Source organism: Panthera leo, chromosome B2 (assembly GCF_018350215.1).
Source record: "Panthera leo isolate Ple1 chromosome B2, P.leo_Ple1_pat1.1, whole genome shotgun sequence".
In the NCBI taxonomy this organism is placed as follows: domain Eukaryota; kingdom Metazoa; phylum Chordata; class Mammalia; order Carnivora; family Felidae; genus Panthera; species Panthera leo.
This window is the reverse complement of record NC_056683.1, coordinates 143,895,531-143,913,061: the sequence shown is the minus strand read 5'-3', so window position 1 is coordinate 143,913,061 and position 17,531 is coordinate 143,895,531. Positions and strand designations below refer to the sequence as shown.

At 43.2% G+C, this 17,531-nt stretch overlaps 1 protein-coding gene across 5 annotated transcripts in view; it reads left to right on the top strand.

The window, feature by feature from the left end:
• The window catches only part of AGPAT4 (1-acylglycerol-3-phosphate O-acyltransferase 4), a 126,433-nt gene that overhangs the window by 12,509 nt on the left and 96,393 nt on the right, over nucleotides 1-17,531 (top strand). For 2 of the 5 annotated variants that reach the window (XM_042940243.1, XM_042940239.1), the window contains exon 2: nucleotides 15,661-15,905. The exons of the other annotated variants lie outside the window; for them this stretch is intronic. The gene's annotated coding sequence lies outside the window, so the exon portion shown is untranslated. The remainder of the gene's footprint in view (nucleotides 1-15,660; nucleotides 15,906-17,531) is intronic. 5 annotated transcript variants of the gene reach the window in all.

Here is a 17,531-nt window from a genome sequence, read left to right as displayed (position 1 = left end):
CACTTTTGCTCCTAAGGAATTCAGGCTGTAGGACGGCAGACAGATACACAGAGGAAAACATTCGTTGATGTTACACGGCCTTGGTACTGTGCTGAACCTTTTACATCACTTCCCCAGGCAGTAAGTAATCTTTACCACACAAGGGTTAAGTTCTTGAATCCTGAACTTCACAGCCAAGTTAGAGGGGACCCTGAGAAGGCAGGGAAAAGGGCATGTCTCGGTTTGGGGGAGGGCAGCTGGGTGGTACAGGCTAGGGCAGGGTTTGGAAAGACGAGCACACGCCGGGCAAGTCAACTGGGGGAGGGGGAGGGGAGGGCAGCAGGCAGATGGGACAGACCCGGAGTGCAGAAGTGGGACAGTGAGCCCTGCTGGGGCAAAATGACCACGGAGGTGTGCCCTCTAGGAAAACCGTCCTGACCTCCTCACTGCCCTGCCCGCCCTCACTTTTTATTCTAAAAACACACTGCATTTTGGGAGGGTAGCTGTTATCATTTAAATTTCTCTCCTCCTCCTTCCCTACTGTGTAGCCAGCTCCTGGATGCCATGGGGCGTTTCCACTCCCCTGGGTGGTGCCTCAGTAAATATTGGGGAAGGAGTGACGGGCATCCTCCGGGGAGGGGTCCTTCCGGGGGGAGCCTGTCTCACCAACCCCCCCCACCCCCCACCGATGATGCTGCCAGTTTTATTGCAGCCTGAACCACATCAGAGCAACAAGCTGCCGGGCCAGCAGGGCTTCTGTCGGAGGCACTGAACCTCTTTCCCCAGGAGATGTTTCTGTCGTTAGAGGATGCAGTTCAGCGGCAGCCCCAAACACGCGCAGTGCCCCGTGGCCGTGGAAGTCCTCCCGTGGTGGCCCGTGTGGGTCCCAGTGTGTGAACTGTAACGTCGCACAGAACCTCCCGCTTGGTATGAGCTCTGCGCTCACGGTCTTGAAATTCTTCCTAAATTCTGACCAAGGGGCCCTACGCTCTCATTTTGCACCGGGCCCTGAAAATGATCTAGTCCCTACGGCGTTGAGTCTAGAGAGGTTTATTGGGTGTTCGTGAATGCCAGGGAGTCTGGTGGGGCTATAGTTCTGCTCTCACTGCGGACAGCTGTTCAAAAGCAAGACTGTGTGAGACAAGATGGCCACATAAAGATACGTCCGTGACCACCAGCAGCTCAGGGCGTGGATGCCACTGCCAGCCAGTGTCACGTGAGGCCATCTCGGAGTAGGAAGGATGGTGTGTTTGTTGGGCAAAGCTTGTGGTAAAATTGTTCCCACACATTCTTTACCTCTGGCCATGTGATTAAATTTTCAACCGAATCTTCCTGAAACTCAGTCTGAAGAATGGCTCTCTGTTGATGGTGTTTCCATGGTTTTTTTGGGGGGAAAATAGAACCATCTTCCAACATATGAAGATGCCAAAATCCAAGGCCAGAGTTGCCTCAACTAAGAGAAATCATTTCTGGTGATCGTGAGAGATTATTGCTCTCCTGTGCCCGTTTAAGTGTGTGTGTGTGTGTTTTCTGTATTTTGGTTGCCTTTCTGACTCGAGACCTGAATAAAAAATATATGTTTCAAGTTTTCTGTGAAAAACATCAACTTTATATTCAGTAGAAAATAACCTTTTAAAAAACAAAATTCTAAAAATTAATACGTAGATACTTTCAGGTGTTTGGAGATTCTGCCCACCCTGTTTATGGGAAATCTGTTTTCAAATGGGGAAGGATAGAAAAACGGAAAGGTGGGATTGCTGCCATTTTGAATTCTTTCAGTTATCCCAGCCAAGACAAATCACTTTTTAAGGAATGGAGAGAATTTACAGTTTTCATCTCTGAATTGCCATTCTCACTCTTGGCGATCTCGTGGGGAAATTGGAAAAGTATCATACGACTGGAGACAAGTGAAATTCCCTGTTTGCAAAAGCTGGGAAACATAAATACTGGGGCCTTTATTCTGGTATGCAGGACTTGGCCCCAAATATTTCAGTTCATTAACTAATAAATAATCACATGGAGCCAGCATCCACTGTAGCTAAATTCTGTTGAGTTGACTTAACCTAATTTTTTCATTGGTACCATTATTGGGTGGGTCAATGGGGAAAATGCCAGAGCAAAGGTGTTATCTTTATTTAAGTAAAACTGTAACAGAATGTACCCATATGCTTTTATGTATATGACAGGGCAGCTGGGGGTAGGGAGACCAGCTGGACTCATAGCTAATGAAACAATGAAACAGGCATGTTTTTATTTCCACTATGAAACAGAAGATGGAACTCATGCTGTCTTTCCTCTTTTCTATTTTACATCTCTTTCTCATTCATTCCTGCCTACATTCCTCTTTAACTTCCACGAAGACAGTTCATTGAAACTGACTCCTCCTATTCAAAGGATCAGCCTATCGTTCTTTTCTATTGTTAGGAATTTGACCACTTTTTACAATTCTTCCATTCATTCATGTAATTGTTGGATGGCTTTTTTGAGACATACTTTACATATCATAAAATTCATCCATTTTAAGTGTGTAGTTCAATGAGATGGTAAATGTATCCTGTTTTGCAATGGTCACCATTGTGTAATGGTCATTCATCACAGAGCATTTTTTTGTCACCCTCAGCAAGTGCCTTGTTCCGATGGGATCCTCACTTGCACCTATAGCCCCGGGTGATCAGCAGTCCATTTTCTGTCTCTACAGTTTTGCCTTTTATGGGAGCTGCCTATCAGTGGAATAACTCAACATGTAGTGTTTTGTGTCTGGTTTCTTTCATTTAGCATAGTTTTTCTGAGACCTGTCCATGTGTTGCATGGGTCAGTCGTTTGTTCCTCTGTTTTGCTAAGCAGTAGTCCATTGGATGGACTAACCACATCTTGTTTATTCATTCACCTGGTGATGGATGTATGGTTTTCAACATCCATCCAGGTTTAAGTTTACTGCTTTTTTTTAAAAAAAATTAATGTTTATTTATTTATTTTGAGAGACAGAGAGAGTGAGCATGTGAACAGGGGAAGGGCAGAGAGAGAGGGAGAGAGAGAGAGAGAGAATCCCAAGCAGGCTCCACCCTGTCAGCACAGAGCCCCATGTGGAGCTCGAACTCATGAACCATGAGATCATGACCTGAGCTGAAACCAAGAGTCAGACTCGTAATTGACTGAGCCACCCAGGTGCCCCAGTAAGTTTACTACTTTTATTCCTGATTCAAAGTACAGGTTGGAAATAAGTCCCATTTTCTTTGCTGCTTCATCCCTATCCCCAGAATCCCATTTGAGGGACACGAACATTCACAGAAGGGCTTGGAGGAAGAGTGAGGAGAGCTGCCCCCACCGTCCCCGGCCACAGTGTCTGTCTCTCAGACTATGCAGCAGGTGCTTCGACTTGGACGCTGTAGGTTGATCAAGCTAACAACTCTGATCTGGGGGAAAGAGCAGGTCTCTCAGATCTAAAACTGGACAACAGGGAATATAAATTCCTGACTCCTGTCGTGGCTCATTTTTCTCCCACCCCCAAAAATGTATAAATGTCCATGTTGCCAGACTGATGAACCCACTTTTCCCCACTCAATTATTTACCGCCCCATGGATTTCATTGCTTAAGTGAAGCTTTTGACAATTCACCGAATTCTATTTACGAATTCTTTCCATAAGCATCCGTTCCGCCCTGGCTCCTGGGGGGATGGGGTGAGCCGCCAGACGTCAGTCCCGCCTCCCAGGGTTGTGCTCCAGAGAAGCTTTGTCAGCTTCTGCTCTGTTGGGGCATCAAAGGGTAACTGACCTGGTTGCACTAGTAAAATTTCTTTCGCATATATGAGCCCTGAAATTTCATCTGATTTAATCACCATGAGTCTGCCGTAGCAAATACAGCCTATCACGTCTTTGGGTGGGTAGCATTGAAAGCGATGACAGGATTCAATGTCAGGTGTTCAAAACTTTTGACCCGCGGAAGATTTTCTCTGGATCTTAAGCCCAAAGCCTAATTATCCTACGTGGTGGCAATGGCTTCTGTGGTCTTGCATGCCTAGGGCTGATTTCCCGTCACTCTTTGTAGTATATTCAGAGTTGTGCAATCATCACCACTATCTACCCTTAGAGGATTTCATCACTGAAAAAAAAGAAAAAAAAAAAAACCCATACCCATAGGCTGTCACTTCTCCTGTCCAGCCCTGGACAACTACTAGTCTACTTTCTGTCTCTACAGATTTGCCTCTTCTGGATATCTCCTATAAACGGACCCAGATGACATGTGGTCTTCTGTGACCGGTTTCTTTCACTTGGTCTAATGTTTTTGAGGTTCCCCCATGTTGTAGCCTGTCTCAGTAATTCGTTCTTTTTTGTGACTGAATAATATTCTATTGTGTGGATACACAGCCTTTTGTTTATCTGTGCGTCAGCTGATGGACATTAGGGCTGTTTCCATCTTTTAGCTTTCACGAACAATGTTGCTGTGAACATTCACATACAGATTTGGGGTGTCCAATTTTGGTTGGAGCGCATATCTAGGACTGGAATTCTTGGGTCGTATGGTAACTGTTTAACATCTGGGAAACTAGAGGCGCCTGGGTGGCTCTGTCAGTTGAGCGTCTGACTCTTGATCTCGGCACAGGTCGTGATCTCAGAGGTTTGTGAGATACGGCCCCCCATCGGGCTATGTGCTGTCGGTGTGGGGACTGCTTGGGATCGCTCTCTCCCTCTCTCTGCTCCCCTCTCGCAAAATAAATAAATAAACTTTTTAAAAAATATTTGAAACAAAAACATCTGGGGAACTTGAGCTCGGTGTTTTCATTCACTGCCTAAAATCTTTGCTGAGGCCAAGGAAACTGAGGCTTTGCAGAGATGTCTCAGACTTTCAAATCAAGCCCCTTTGCTAGTCAGGCCTATCTGAAAATGATATTATTGAACTGATGCAGGAGAATTTTATGCATGAGATGCCACAGGAAAGAAACGAAGAAGGAACTATCAGAAGGGCTCTTGGTTCAACTCACGTAGTGGTAATTACATGGGGTTTTATGACAGGGAACCAGGGCTGTGTCCTGTCCGACCTGAGGTATCTCTGTACTGCCCTCAAAACAGTAAAAATGGTTTCTTGGGTGTGTTTAGCACCATGTCCCTTTTTCTTTCTTTCTTTCTTTCTTTCTTTCTTTCTTTCTTTCTTTCTTTCCTTCTCTCCTTATTTTTGTTTTATTTTTACTTTTATTTTAAGTAGACTCCACGTCCAAGGTGGGGCTTGAACAGACGACCCTGAAATCAAGACTAGCGTGCTCTACCGACTAAGCCAGCCAGGTGCCCCAGTGGGTGCCTTTTTCTAACAGTTTTAAGACACTAGCTTTTTTTTTTTTTTTTTTTTTTTTTTGCATCCAGGCATTGTATTTCCAGAGCTCTCCACTCTGCCAGGATTTGCTTTCTTAGAAACTAGGAAGTTCTGTGAAGAGCGTTATCTGAAACCCAGAAGCACTTGCTTTCAGTATTGAATCCATTTTTTGTTCTCCCATTTGAGCCAGTATTTACTGATCTTTAAGAATTAAATTACTGTTAGACTAAAGCTTAGATCAAGGATTAAAAGAGTAAGTCTCCCAGCAGTAAACCATTTGCTAAACTATACTTCTGCCCATGGGGAGGACCAGTTGAAATGGTACCTTGAGGTTTTGTAAGAATGTATTTCCCCCATGTTTCTTGATATTTAGTTATTTCTTACTCTGTAAGAAGAGTGATGGAGATATAAAGAGCATAACTATGAAAAAAGACAGCCAATGAATTGTACATATATAAAAATCACTTTAATATTTTGTAGCGTTTTAAACAAATTGTCTTATTTTTCATCCCCAGTAGTTTTGTGAGGTAGGTTGATGGGAATGACCGAAAAGGAAACTGAGGGAGCAAACTAAACAAGTTGTAGAACTTCCCTGAGCCTCCATTACCTTATCTATAAAATGGGTACATGGATAAATCACAGAACATTATCAATCCCAAGTGATATACAACATACTTAAGTAATCTGAAAAATGCGGTGCAAAAGTTTGAGCTCTTTTTTTTTAAACTAAAATACATTGCCTAAAATAAACTAAAATACATTACCCAAGTGGGGTAGTGCATTACCCCAATACCCTTCTACCAGGGGTATTTACCAGCATCAAGAAGGAAATTACTATTTTCCATTGTCTCTAACTCAGAACATCCTTCTGGAGTGTTAATTGCCCAACCATTTTTAAAAGCCATTGGTTGATATCTGGGAAAGCTGGAGGGGCGCTGTCCGAATAATTCAGCAATTCCAACTCCAGGGGTCATTAACACGTCGTCTAGACTAGAAGAAAAAAACTGGAAATACCCTAAGTGTCATCAGTGTGATAATACATTAATATTTGGTGTGGTCACAGAAAAGAATACTTTTCTGCACTTAAAACGACGAAACTACGTGCATAAAATTTCAAAAAAATAGTGTGAGTGTAGAAAGGAAATCACAGAAGGATTCAAATATTATTTTCACACCTCTTTACAACTCAAAAATTATGGATTGTTTGTGAATACAGATATATCCAGTAGAAGAATAGACACATAGAAGAAAACACGAATTTCAATCTCAGATTGGGGAAGTGGTTTCAGTATCTATACTATGTTATTTCCTTAAAAAAAAAAAAAATCAAATGTGACTAAATATCAATGAGGTAAAACATTTCGGACGTTTTGTATATTTAAAATATTTCAGAAATTGGTGTGCCCGGATCACTCAGTCGATGGAGTGACCTACTCTTGATTTCAGCTCAGGTCATGATCCCAGGGTGGTGGGGTCGAGTCCAGCTCTGGGCTGAGTGCAGAGCCTGCTTGGGATTCTCTCTTTCTCTCCCTCCCTCTCTCTCTGTCTCTCTCTCTCTCTCCCTCCCTCTACCCTTCTCTCCCCTGCTCGAACTCTCTCTTCTCTCTCTCAAAAAAAAAATTTTTTTTTCAGAAATTAAAAAACATTTGATGGCTTATCATCCAGACTATTTCCTAAGCATAGAGATAACACTTTTCTTGTCTCACAAAAGTTAGCTCCTGTGCCGGGCATGTTTTTATTGACTTTCCATATTGTAAACGTCTTTTGTCACTAAATATACATTCTCATTGTTTTTTTTCCCTGTGCCTCATAAGTCTTACTGTTACAATTTAATTATTTACTCAGAGAAGAATGTTTAGAACAAACAAAATTGCTGGTGCTTCCTCTTAATATTTGTCAATTATTTTCTACTTATTTATTTGTAATTCGAAATTATTTCTAATCCGCCTAAGATATATTTGGTCTCTGACACTGAAGGAGCTCATAACCTAAAAAGCAGAGGTGAAATTAAAGTCTGTTTTAATTAGGGCACAAAGAACCCATGGAGTTTCCTAAGGAATTCCTCAAATTTGGGAAGTCACTATGGAACTTTAGTTTACTATGACCAAAAATAACAATTAATCAAACAAGTGCCTGGCTTGGAAAGAGGATTCGCCCATCCTCGGGCGACCCAAACTGTCACTGGCTGTTGCCCATGACTCCCTTCAGTTTTCCCTGTTTCCCAGATGCCCTGTGGTTTGCCTGTGTCCCAGGATACCCTGCGGTTCTGTGTCCCAGGATGTTCTGTGGGTTCCCTGTGCCCCAGGATGCTTTGCGGTTTACTTGTGTCTCTGGTCTCCCTTTTGTACTGTGTCCTAGGCTGTCAGTCCTTCAGCAGGAAGTGGCCCAGAGGCCTTGCGAGGCTTTACTGTCCCCTCTATTCCTGGATGCATTCCTGATGTGGGTTCTGGAGATGCACCAGTTAAGACCACGACCTAAGCTCCCTGCTGTGCTAGGGTTTCCATTCCCTAATCTCTAATGGTAGTGTGTCCCTTTACAAATCTAAACAATTTGCCTCTCTGCTTTTGTTTTTTCTTCCTTCCACAGAATCCATCGTATAGGTAGCTAAGTATATCAGAACTGGCAGTGCCCTTACAGGTAGTGAGAGTACTTCTTGGGTCTTTGGATGGGCAAAGGAAGGCCCAGGCAGCGGCTTCTGCATTCACCTTGGTTCCCCTCACTCCCAGCTGAGGTTATGTCGGCATGAGTGTAGTTCCAAGGTACAGCTTCCTGATTTCCTATGGATTTTTAACTAGTGATTGGAAAAGGCTGGTCTGTGACTCAGTAACAGTTGCTGCCTCTGAGAGAGGAAAATAGCATCTGGTGGCAGGGCCAGGAAGAAAGAGCACTCAGGGCTTTGTCCCTACCCCCCAGTGACGTGATGGGGCCAGTCACCTGACTGTCTCGATGGCCAATGTTTCATCTAGAAAATGAGTAGTCGGAGTATTGACCCCTGCAGTCTCTTTTTATTGGTATTTAATAGATGAAATTATAGTATGAATTAATGGAATAGGAAGGGTCTTTCAATAAATGCCTTGGATACAACTGGTGAAATATTTGGAAAGAGACCCACTTAGCTCTTCACGGACTATCATAGCCCAAAATAAATGTCAGCTATAGATTAACCAGTTAAAAATAAAATTAATTCTGGACCATAATATTTAAATAAAAATTCTAATAAGCATTAAAAAATAAAAAATAAAATAAATTAATCCTGGAAAAACAGTGACATGTGTTTTGTGCCGTTTGAAAAGTGAGGGTAGAAGGACAAACTTTCTAAGTGTAAACTTTATGAAAGAAATCACTGTTCTTCACAATAATTTAAAGCCCCAATGAGCTAAAAATAGAAGCCAACTAGAAAAATGGTCATTCTAAATGGAATAGGAAGATGTTATTCTCCTTAATAGATGAAAAGCTCTTAAAAATCAATGTGCAAGAGATAAATGGGCAAAAAATTAAAAGGCAAGTCATGAAGAAAAAGCCATAGTTTAATAAATGTTAAAGAATATCCAGCTTTACTTGTCACTCCAAAAATTAAAACAATGCGACACACTTTTAATGTATGAAGAGCGAGTCTGGTTTTTGTTGTTTTTAGATGAGAATTTTTATTGTTGACATAAATGTGATAAAATGGGTATTTTTGTATTTTGCTGCTAAGAACATAAGTATCCACAAAACTTTTGGAAAATGATTTGGCAATATTTGCCAGATACCTTAAACTTTTATTCCTTGAACCCAGATATCCTATATGTTCTAAAGACCTAACTCAAGGTTCAGAAGAAAAGTTATGCCTGAAGTTATTAATCATGGCTTTAGTATTAAAGAGGCAAAAAGAAGTCTAAATATACAACGATGAGGCAGTAAGGTAATAATCATTATGTGCCCAGTATAAGTACTAGACGAGTTATACTGTGATATTTGGACACATTGAAAATGATCTCACTAAAGCTTAACAAAAGGGCATATAAAACTGATTCGACCTAAGAGTTCAACATATTTAAAAACAAAAAAGGCGTCTGCCTTTTTATGGTAAGTTCTACCTAACAAAGAAAAAAAGAAAAAAGGAAAAAAGCCTATGCATTCACCAAAGACTGAAAGAAAATAAACCAAAATGTCAGTGACAGTTTTAGGTGCTAAAATTTCTACATTTTAGAACTTGACAAATTTTTATATAATGAATGTGAATTACTGTTATAATGGAGGAGAATTATCTTTAAAAATATCCATGACTATGGCTTAGTGACTTGCATAGAGCATATAGTTTCCTTTACTTTTATCAGATTGGTATTTTAATAGAAGAGTTTTTGTTTAAAAAAAAACAAAACAAAACCAGTCCACTCTGGTCCCCAACCAACATCAGAGCTCCCCTACTGGAGTTCAAGTAGGTAATTTGCTTTCATTTTGAGTTATTTTCATGTCAGTTTGATATATTGCCTCATGCAATTTTAGCATTTGTAAAAGAGAATTCTATGCTTGTTACACGCGATGTGATGGGTTAGGGAGCAATCATGGGGGGTTATCTGCATGGCTTTTGCAAGGAGAATAAATTGTTGGGTCATCTGACCTGTGCTTAATTTAATGGGAAAGAAACCTAGGACTTTATCAGTTCATGCTTTCGCTTTTGCACTTTGCTTCTGACGATCCGGAGTTATTGGTATAAAGATTAAATTATATTAGATCGTCTAGAGATTCCGATTGAGTCACCATTTATGGTGTATCTACTTATTCTGTAAGAAGTGGAAGGGGTGGGGGCGCCTGGGTGGCTCAGTCGGTTAAGCGGCCGACTTCGGCTCAGGTCATGATCTCGTGGTCCGTTAGTTCGAGCCCTGCGTTGGGCTCTGTGCTGACAGCTCAGAGCCTAGAGCCTGTTTCAGATTCTGTGTCTCCCTCTCTCTGACCCTCCCCCGTTCATGCTCTGTCTCTCTCTGTCTCAAAAATAAATAAACGTTAAAAAAAAAAAATTAAAAAAAAAAAAAGAAGGGGAAGGGGTGGAGGTTCCTCCTGAGCCTGGAAATATTACTCTTTAGTTTTATTTTAAAGTTTAGTTTTATTGTGTTTAGTTTTATTGTGTTTAGTTTTATTGTAAAAAGCTTTAGTTTATTGTGCACAGTGCTGACCCACATAAGACACAGGAGCTCTGTAACAATCCCCTGTGCTTACCTTCAGAAGTCTAATGCAGTGGTATAAAGTTATAACAATAAATACGAATCAATGAATTTCTAACTGAATGGATGAATGAGTAGCTTTGTGGACAACCTAATGCATGAATGGAGTTATCAATGGATTAATGAATGTTTGCACGGGTCCAAGAATATCTGTCCTGGATTCTACTGAACAGAAGTTGAAAAGAACATACCTGCTTTCACGAAGCATCCTCTGTTCCGGAGCTTTGTGACAAAAGGAGAAAAAGAAAGGGAGAGAGAGGAGGCCCACTTCATGTTTTATCACTGCTGTTATTAATGAAACTTTTCGAGGAATAGCCAGTCTGTAATGACCTCAAAAGCATTGTTCCTGTCTGAGTACTTCAATATTCTGTGGTCATATTTCAGACCTATCTAGAAACAAGGATACTGTAAGTCAACTTATTTTGGGCCCTCACAGCCAGCATTTCTGTCTTCAATAAATGATTCATGTCAGGAAAGCATTTCAGTGCTTTTGTTTTCTAATAAGTCCCTCTTCGGGTCCATTATGCATGAATCCAGTTGGGGAAATTGCCTGGGTTCATTGACATCACTTTATGAAAATCAAAGAAATGAAAGATTTAAAATCCAGCCTTATTGATCTCCCACCTTCCACACACTTCTTACCAGAAAAGAAGAGTTGGCCACAACAGGGCCTCCAAGAACTCAAGGGTCAAGTGTGCTTAACCAACAGTGAGGAACCCGCCAGAGAAAAGAGCCCATTTACTGGTGTCTGAGACACAGAAGAAAAAGGCCACTTGCTTATTTTGCCCGGAGTTACCGCCTCTGAGCAGACCCTCACAGAACCTACCCACCTTGAAATAAGCCCCATTGATCCTGACAGAACGAGTGGAGGGCTTCTTTCAAGCTCAACTCCCTGGTAGGGACCCCAGGGCATTAATGCTATGGCAGTTCCTATGAATCAGAAGCACTGTGGTTGACAGCATGTAGACTAGTGTCCCCATTTCCCATTTTCTGAGCCACACAATTGGGTTTGACAGAGCCTTTGCTCATCCCTTACCTCACTGAACTCTCCCACCACCCTTCTACGTGGCCAGTGAATCTGTCATATTCAATTGACAGATGACCAAGCTGAAATTCCTGGAGGCCAATGGCCAGGTTGATGCAGACACACAGACGGGCAAGAGTCAAACCCAGACCCGAGTCAATACTGGTGCTTCCCTTTCTGTACTTATGTTGTGGACCACTGGTAGAGTCATGATTTCTACCTTCCCAAAGAGAATTCTAGTCCGGTTGATACATGCCAGGGCAAGGTAAGTTCCCAGTGTATCGCCCCCGGCACCCCCTGTATTTGCACCAAGTTAGCTATTGTGTACAGGAGCATCCCATGTCCACGTGGTTTTGTTACATAGCCCTCAAGCTTTGGTTCCCTATCACTTCACATCTTCTTGGTTTTCTCACTTCATATCTAATGCTCAGAACTCCCCCAGGACTGGCAGTTTGGGCATTTGTCTGAGGCTGGTGACCTCTGTTGGTTACAGGCCCTGTTTACCTGGCTACAGACAATGTTTTGTCCTGTGCGTAACGGCGAAGAGTCATGACTCCTAATGAGCTGTTGACCCAGACAGACTAGGTGGGCTAGGCCAGAATAAGTGAAGAGATTTGTGCGATCTTATCAACTTTACTGGAAAAACAATGCCAGAGAATGTGCTTGGCTATCTCTGGTGATTCAGTACTAGTGTCCTCATAGTTTCCTGGCCTGGCCATTCCCAGACCATGTGTCGTCTGGCCAAACTGAAGCCTGCTTTAAGGTTAGAGCTTCTAAATACTGAAAAGATTAGAGTTGTACCACTCTCTCAATGGGTACTGAGAGTGGAAATATTAAATTATAAAATAAATTTAAGGAAATTTCTGATGAAATTTTACATTTTGCCCTAAGTCTTAATTTAATTTAATTTTTTAAGTAGGCTTCATGCCCAGTGCAGAGCCCAACACAGGGCTCAAACTCACAACTCTTGAGATCAAGACCTGAGCTGAGATCAAGAGTCAAATGCTTAACTGACTGAGCCACCCAGGTGCCCCGCCACAAGTCTTAATTTTAAAGGCTTTCTATTATTATTATTATTATTATTATTATTATTATTATTTTACCTATTTTGAAACATTAAAGGTCAGATTTTATGAAAAAAATTTAGGCGCCATGATTTGCTGATGACCTAAGCACCTGTCTGTCCGCACCAGTAAGTTGTCCCCAACCTCACCCTGTTCAGAAGTCAGCCCCCTGCAAATTGCTTCCTGGTGGACACAGACACATCTATTATCTGCTCCCTCTTATATATATGTATATCTATCTTGTGTGTGTGTGTGTGTGTGTATATATATACATATATATATATATATATATATATATATATATATATATATATATATATATACCTTGTATATATATGTGTGTGTGTGTGTGTGTCCTTAGCTTCTTATTGCAAGGCTCCAGGGAAATGCTGTGACATTCCAAGGGCACCAAGATGACTGTGGTCTTAATTTTGTCAATATTGGTTTTTGTTTCTCTTCCACGGTGTAAAAGCAAGTCGCGTATCGTACGTCCAACTTACTCCTTCCATGCAGTTTATATAGATAACTCACTGGTATCGTCCATCGTTTTGAAGAGAGCTTCAGAACCAATGGTTTTGAACTATCTTACTTGAGGAGAGGAATGAGGACCGAATCATTTAACTAAAACTTGCGAGTGGACTTTGGGGGGTCTTACAAGTCACCTCACCTCGTCCTGGAGTGTGTGGGGGTCAGAAAAAACAAATGTGCACACGAGGAATCTTACTAAAACAAACGGGAGAAATGGATTAGGAGAACTGCAGAGTGGAAAGGCTAGTAAGAAAAGATGGTGGACGGTTTGGGGTCGTGGGTAAAGCAGCTGAGGGAGGAGGAGACACGCCCGGGCCGCCGGTACCAAGGAGCTGCTTCATGCGCGCCTGAGCTTGGCGCTTTCTTTCTATACATTGGCGCAGGTCAGCGTCCCACGATTCCTGGAAGGAGGGGATTATTACCTCCATTACACAGACACGGATACTGAGGCTGAGATGACGAGGCCAAGGTCATGCAGTTAGGAAGTGGGGAGTTAAACCCAGCATCTCTCTGCAGAGCTTCTCCATCTCTGGTTTGGCCACCCGGCTTTGTCACGGCCCATGTGGGAAGGGGAGAAGGAGGCACTGGAAGACCGCAGTCCTGACCACGTTGCCTTGGTGACAGTGGGACTAGAGTAGGAGGTGGTTTATACGCTGAATAAAGCTCTTTTCTCGTTTTTGGTGCCAGCTGGTGCTGCATCGAACTCGCGCCTGCTTCAGTAGGCCCAGGGCTGGTCCCGGGCCATTTCCCCACTTGGAGAGACCTGAGGGGCTAACTGCTCCCTCCTGTTTCCACCGTCACAGGTAGATTACTGGACCGATGGCCACCGATCTGCCACAACAAGAGTGGTGATGAAGAACCAACAATTTGCGTTCAACATCCATCTTGCTTTCGTTCTGTATTTGAAAAGGCTTCATTATTAATTGGAATATTCTTATTTAAAGCAGAAATGTCCATGTTTCCTGAATGGGAAGATTAGTGTTCCCCCATTTCATTTCAGTTTTTGGTTTCATGATACTGGATCTTGGGGAAACTTCCAGAACTGGAACATAATTTCACAATGCATTTTCCACAGAGTGCCTAGTAAAATAGTTCACACATTCTTGGTTGCTGGAAATGCAACCCAGCAGCTAGCTCCTCGGACTGCCCAAACGCCGTGAAGTCATGGTCCCCCGTACCCTGTGACCGTGAGAGAGCTGGATTGGGGTGTAGAAATGGCAGGCATTGTTCTGGAAGGAGGGTGTTCCTGAGGGCTGGGCAGGACCGACTGGCGGGGCAGTGGCTCAAAACTCATGATCTCCCCAGTGTCAGAAATGGGACCATGAGTTGAAAATATGGAATGGTGCTATGAAGGCCCAAGTTCATGTGCAGTCCAGCTACCTCAGCTGTGTCAAAGCAGCATAATATCACTCAGGGCACGAGTTTGGATTTTAGACATTTATTCACTCTTTGACCTTTGCATAGTCTAACTGCTTAGGCTAGCTAAATCCCTGTTTCCTCATCTATAAAATGGGGATAATAATACCTTCCATGGTAGGCTTTTGTGACGGTGACTGAGATAATGTGTGTGAAACATTCAGTGTGCTGATCCTCACTGCGCTGATTACTACTCAGAAAATCTCATGTTTAACTCTGGACATTTTAATCTTGTAGTCATTACTGCTACAAAAGGCCTTAGAGAATATCTAATTAAATTTCCTTCTATCTTTGTTCTTTTCTCATAAAAAGGTACCTAGGGTATCCATCGGTGTTTATCTCGGAGTCTTGGTTTCCTTGGATTGGACAGAAAAGCTCTTCAGAATGTGTTTTGCTCTTATAAGCTACTCAGAATTAACTATTAAATATAAACTCAGAAGCCTCAATTTTCTATAGACCTAAGTTTTTATCATCGTAAAATTAGACTTTGGAGAAAGGCTCGGTGTTATTTATTAGAGGACGTAATGAAAACCTTGAGTATGATTTATGACTCCTTCGGAGCTTGGTTTGTTTTAATGGACATCATGTACGGTACAGGGATATTGGACAGAGGACTGGTCCATAAAATTTTAACATAAGCTAATTTTAATAGGCTTCTCTGCGAAACCATTCGATGGGGATCATTTTTTTAATTGAGGAGTATTTTAGTTACAGATGGTCCCAGAGACAGTTAAATTCAGTCTAGAACACTTTCTCTCCTGTTTTGTTTTGGGCCTTGGGCCAGTCTAACGCGCAGGAATCCAAAAACTAAATTTATCCTTGTTTGTCAGGACTAAGCCCTAAGTGGAAGCCTCAGGCTTCCACAAGGTAGTCGCTGCCCTTTTGGAGATTTCTGCTAAATCTATTCACCCTCACGGGGCACGCAGAATCTGAATGTTCCAAGAGCAGAACATACCTCACTCGTTTCCCCCTGGGACTACATCCGTGTCCCTTTCCTCCAGGGCCACCACCACTGGCCCCGGGCATTCTGTGCTCTACCGACCGAAAATACTGGTCCAGAGACAAAATTCACCAGGTAGCTGCACGTTAGTCTGTGTTACTCTCCACCAACCCTTAAGTTTTCTTTTTCTTTCCATCCAGTTGACCATGCCCCTTTGAGAGCCCTCTCTGTACATGGGAGCTGAGGAAGAGAGAAGGATCTCCTTAATCACTCTTGAGGAGACCCCACTGATATGACCGGAAAACCTGATTTGTGAGGACATACATTTCCTGTATTAGAATCAGAGACTGTTCTGTCTGTCAAAGATCTTGGAGCTCGCCTACTCACTGTCTTCCTAAGGAAGAAAATGCTAAAGCAGTAGTGAGGCCATCCCAACAGACTCCAGGTTGGCTGACGTGTCTAAGTGTGGGATGTGTGTGTGTGTGTGTGTGTGTGTGTTTGTGTGTGCATATAACAAATAACTGTTAGTGTTTTCGTAAGGCGTTCTTGGCTTCCAGTACGTTTTCTATACTTGATTTTAATGTGTTTATTATTTATATATGTGTATGTATAGATATGATTCGGGGTCCTTTAGCTCTTAATACATTGAAAATGTATCCATTTCACTATAAACCTATTACAGTGATACTTAAATTGTGTGGGTTTGCCATAATTCACTTAATTGTTTCCACATGTGGAAATGTAAGCAGTTTCTAATTTTAGGTGCTTATAAATAATGCTTGCTGAATATCTTCAGACAGAGAGAATAGTCTAAAAGTTAATTTTGTCCTTAAGAGTGTTTCCCAGAAGTTGGTTACGAGATTGAGCGGTACGAAGACGTTTCAGGGCTTTGTACGCGTGTCAAGTTGCTTTTCTAAAAAGACTGAGCGGTTGTTCTCACAAGGAGGGTGAGAGTCCCACTTCCCTTCAAGTCTTTCAGAATGTATTATTATTTTAGTTTGGAATGTAAAAAAAAAAAAAAAGGTTCTGTTTGTTTAGTATTTGCATTTCTCGTATCTTCTTTCTGCTTTGTGACCTGTTCTGGTGCTTGGAGTTAAAAGAGCCTACAATGAGGGGTTGTTTTGATTTCAGTGATGATACTACATTGGTCACGGGTATTATTTTAGCAATTCCACTTGGACTGATTTCTTTGGAGGAACGTTTTGCTTCTTCTAAAACCCTGCCCTGGCTCGGCGCTGTAATAAGTGTGACAAACAAGCCAAACCCCGAGAAACAAGCTACTGAAGGACTTAAACCCGTTTCAGACTCCTTCTCTCTTCCTGCCTGAGCCTGAAGGTCGTGCTTATTTAATGGTTTCAGAGTAGTGAGGAAGGCAGAGGACCTAAGTCTTCACGAAGTGTCTTCTATCTGTCGCCTTATTCGAATGCTTTCCGTCGAAGCTCTCTGTGCGCACTTAGAGGAGGATGCAGTTTGAATTCTCTCCTGGGGACATTCCGAGCTTTCTTTATTTGCTTATGTTTCCACTGCCGGAGGCTGGGCAACGTGTGGCGCCATCTGCTTGACCGAGCTGAAGTGGCTCAGGAGCCCCGCGGGGCCCCGCTCGGCTGCTGGGGTGCTCAGGGCTGCTGGGGTGTGCAGGGCTGCTGGGGTGCGCACGGCTGCTGGGGTGCACGTGGCTGCTGGGGTGCATGCGGCTGCTGGGGTGTGCTGGGCTGGGGTGCGCAGGGCTGCTGGGGTGCACGCGGCTGCTGGGGTGCCTTGGCTGCTGGGGTGCCTTGGCTGCTGGGGTGCACAGGGCTGCTGGGTGTGCAGGGCTGCTGGGGTGCCCTCGGCTGCTGGGGTGCATGCAGCTGCTGGGGTGCACAGGGCTGCTGGGGTGCCCTCGGCTGCTGGGGTGCACGTGGCTGCTGGGTGTGCAGGGCTGCTGGGGTGCGCCTGGCTGCTGGGGGGGGTTGTTGTGCAGGGCTGCTGGGGTGCCCTCGGCTGCTGGGGTGTGCAGGGCTGCTGGGGTGCCCTTGGCTGTTGGGGTGTATGCGGCTGCTGGGGTGCACAGGGCTGCTGGGGTGCCCTC